The sequence below is a fragment of the Egretta garzetta genome, unplaced genomic scaffold, assembly GCF_000687185.1.
Source record: "Egretta garzetta isolate BGI_Z169 unplaced genomic scaffold, ASM68718v1 scaffold85, whole genome shotgun sequence".
In the NCBI taxonomy this organism is placed as follows: Eukaryota; Metazoa; Chordata; class Aves; order Pelecaniformes; family Ardeidae; genus Egretta; species Egretta garzetta.
Genome location: NW_009259718.1, coordinates 2,774,892 through 2,779,415, shown reverse-complemented (window position 1 = coordinate 2,779,415; position 4,524 = coordinate 2,774,892).

Genomic DNA, 4,524 nt, shown 5'->3' with positions numbered 1-4,524 from the left:
ATTAACTCTTTTTCCCCCTATCCTCACATACGTCAAAATGCACCAATGTTCAACAAAATGACTAGGTTACAATGTTACCTCTTCATTCTTTGTATTTGTATTTCAATCTTCAACCCAGATTCATCTCTTGAGGATTGATTTTCTTCCTTTACTCAGAAAAGTATCTTTTAACTCCTACTGATTTCTTTCTGATTGTGCTGAACCAGCATAGCTTAAAGTGGGGGGGTTCTACATACAAAAACAAAGGCTGTGTTTCACTGTGGCCTCTGTACCAGGACTGGAAGAGTGACAGAACTAATGAGTTGGAAATCCCCAGGACAGAGAGGAATTTCCATGGCACTACACACCTGGGCCATCCTGCTTGCTTGAAGAATCTGGCACAAGGGCATGGACAATGCGCTGGAGAACACACAAGGTGTGGCTGGAGTGGATTATGCCCTGGGAAAGCACTGACTCCCCACCTTTCTGCTGAGGTGGGCCCTAGACCCTCCTATGGGGACATTTTTGGGTTGTTCTCTTCAGTATGAGCCCTTCTGTTAAGTTCCCAGATATGTGCCTGTTGTGTGATCAATAGCTGGATTTCCACCACCTGATGTGTCCTACCACACGGCATCATGTCACTTAGATGTACCTTTGGGAATGAGGACTACAGGGATTACCTGGTGGCACTAACCATGAGAACAACCCACAAAGCCTATAACCTGCGTTCGGTACACACGCCTTGAGGGCCTTCAGAAGAGGATAGCAAGAAATGGATCGCATGCTGGACTAACCAAGTGTCAGGAAATATTTATCTTGCAAGCCATAGTTTGGCCATTCTTGAAACGTATTAAAGAGAGGAAGCCTCCAGAATCCATCCGGTGAAGTGCAAAGCTAGCTAGTATTTTACTGCACTGAGCTCTGCTTGTCCAGAATAGGGCCTAAATATATAATAAGTATGTGCAAGCCAGAAAGAAACCAGCTATTGTCTGGTTCCATCTCAATTTGTTGATCTAAATGCAACAAATGTGCTTAACTAATGAGTGTTAATACAAACTAGCATGCTCTGGCATCACTGAAAAACAAACTTGACCCCAGCAGAGATATTTTTAATTAGCTTCTAGTGTATAACTATACCCTAGTTTCTTTCTGTACATACACAGCATCCAGTATCTGTGGATACCTAGCACCAGTTAAGGTATGTAAACTTATAAACCTACAAATTTGCGAGTACATATTTACATGGAGAATCATTTAGGTGTATCGCATTGTATGCATGTCATAATATCTGATATTATTCTGTTTGGCTGCAGAAAATCACAAGATGTTTTGGGAAGAAAACAAAATCAAAAGGAGATCTGTCAAAGAACCTCTAATCTCATTACCGAAATTCATTTTTCCTAAGCCTAAGCCATGAATCAATGACAGTAAGACCGCAAACCAGCACTACATGGGTAAGTTGTCTATGTGATCAGCATCCTTCATTGGTGAGGATTCACTGGTAAAGGCAAAACAGCAAAGTCTGTTTTTCTTTCTGCAGCGACCAAGGTATAGCTACGTGGAGTTTACTGAGCTTTGCAAGGAAAAGTTAAGATCTAGCTACCAGTAATGATGCATGTAAGCTTTTGTTACATCCATTGTGCCTGGCTGTCACTTACTTTGGAGTGAATGCATAAACAGCAAAAGAAGCTGTTTCTAGAATACAGCTGCCACAGACAGATGCAATCACGGGCTCTGAAGGAAAGGGGCTTAAAGGTTTACATGTAGGCTGAATGGGCCATAGTATCACTTTGACCAAGAGATGGGGTAGAAGAAAGAAAACACAGTGGAGTGTCCTTCAAAGGAATTAAATAGGATCTGAATTAGAGATCAAACATAAGTGATTTACAGTAATTTGCACAGGATCAAAAAATTTTCACCTCCAAATCCTCTTGGATTTGCATCTGTGCCTGCTCTTCTTAACACAGTAACTCAGTCTTTGATGTCAGCATCTTCCCTGTGCATCCTTTCTTTCTGCACATGCAGGACACTCCTGAGACGTTCCATCAATCCACAAAGTACCAGCCAGCATGCCTCTCTTGAAACAGAGAAAAACTAAAGGAACCTAGAGATTACAAAACTACCACAAATTTAGGATTTAAATCCCCTGCTTCTTCCAATGAGAAAAACCTTTCATCTTACTTTCCTGCCTACCCCAATAGGCACACAGACACGCTTTCTTTAGAAATTTCACATACGTAGATTACAGCACAGCACGTATAAATTGTTTTTCTTTCACAGACCCTTTAGAAGCAGTCCCCCAATATCCAAAAATCTGTGGATCACAAGTTGAAAGCCACTGACATAAGGACGCTGCACCTCATGGGGAAAGATGAGAAAAGCCGTGGATTAAAGACAGAGAAAAGAGTTACAGCAGGCCAGCCATGTAACAGGCTGGTAATCATCAAGTTTGCTTTTAAATCAAGGTTTGTCTTTTTTTATATATGTGCTCTTATTATTCAAAGAGGAATTAGCTTGGGCATCCCAGTTGTGTAAGTGAGCCCTCAGGTAAGACTCGATAGTCCAGTTACTCCCTCTTCAGGCATGGAAGCCCATTAGAGTGATGGTAACCGTGCCCACGTAAAGCTCAGCAAGGCTAGATGATAAAATGCTTAGGGGCTGGTTTGGCCTTCTTCTACTTAGAACTGTAAGCTGATGTGCACCTATAAGCACCCTGAAGGTGCTCTACAGGCACCGTCACGAAGAGAGCTCCACTCTTGCAGCCCTTTGACATGAGATAGTCTCAGCTGCTAACAGGCATAGCCAGGACAGCATTTTCCCTGCAGTACCATCCAGTCATTGGCATCCACTCCACACATATTGAACCCCTTGTTCTCTTTACTCCTATTTACTGGGAAGGCCGCCTTAGGGAAAACAGGTTATGCTTAAAGGAGCTTTACTGGCGGAACAAAAGCATGGTGCGTTCCTCAAACAGCTTACTGAGACAGTAAACATCCAGCAGTGTAGAGGGAAACCTCCACAGTCTTTAGACAGCTGTACAGCTGTCATTAATGAAAAGGAGAGGAAATCTTTTCAAAGTGAAAATATGCCTAGATCTGCCCCTGTACATTAGAGAGGTGGGAGATCTAAGCATTGGTTTTTAATGAGGTAGAGCCTGAGAAGAATTCCATATATGTTAGGTGATGTAAGAAGCGTTCTGTCACAGAACAGAAAGTGTTGCAGCCATGCCTCATTGCATTAATCGAATTACTAGGAAAACAGCCAGGATCCAAATGTGGAAGATACCTCATCATTTAAGACTGTTAAAACAAAACATGCATCATTGCACATAATCTTGCACTGGCAATCAAGACGTAGACTAAATTATCTGATGCTTGGGTTCTCATTTGTATGCATTTGTATTTGCAGAGATGGCATATTCATAAAGACTGAATCTGAAAGGGCACCCTCATATTGCAACTTCTTAGCATCCCTAATGCAAATGTCACTAAGCAAGAGATCAGTGTGACTCACTTATCCATGCTGCAAGTATGATGTTTTTAAAGTGAGTAAAGAACCTACGATCTGATCTATCTGACACTGCTTTGCTGTAAACATTCCAGATATCCTGTACCCTAGCCTGCCGCATCCTTTAGAAACTGCCACCTTTGGTTTACTGGATTCAAAGTGAGAAAATTAATCTTAAAAAAAACCAATGAAGAGTGTGGGGACAAGAGAAACAATTCATGCTATTTAAACACGGACATTCTGCTTCTCCATTCAGACAAAGGATGAAGGATCCAGTATCTTGTATTGCCAATGAAGGCTTATTAACGAAAGCTGCCCTGTGTGGCTAAAAGTGTAGGTGACTGAGCTGCTTGCAACAGATATAAGTCTCCAGCATGTTCTTAAATCCAAAGGGCCCCTCTGGAGGAACCACACTAGGAATCAAAAGTATCTAGCCATGACCCCTGGCTAGAACAGAGACTGCTCAGAGTGTTGTAGCACCCCAGCAAATGGCTTACAGTAGACCTGCCTCGCTGTCACAGAATGGACTCGAATCTCCCTAAAGCATTAGAGCAGTATTAGTATTAGAGTAGGGTAATCAAAGACCTAATTAGCAGTGACGGCATCAGGGAATGGAAGGTGGAAGCGGGGCTGCGCACAGTGCAGGGATACATTTCTCTTTCACACAGACCCTGTACACTGACCCCCAGTAGCCACCCAGACTTCACCTTCAGCATCTGACCCAGACCTCCAGCCTTAACCCAGGTCTCCGAGGGACGGCTGAACACGAAGCTCTGTGTTGTTGCTACATCTCTGATAGATGTGCTGCGGTATGTCACTGAAAGCCTGACAGTCGTGTTCCCTAGGGGCACCCAGGCTTCCAGCATCAGCGAGGTGAAAGGCAGCTGCCATTCGCCCCAGCACCAGCTGGAGAAGCCACAGCAATGTGTAAAGAGTGTCAGCAGTGAAAGCCTCAGGGGCGAAGAGGGAAAGAAATGACGTCACTGTAATGGAACCCTTCCCTGCCTGTCTGTCTGTCTGTCTGTCTGTCAGCAAGGA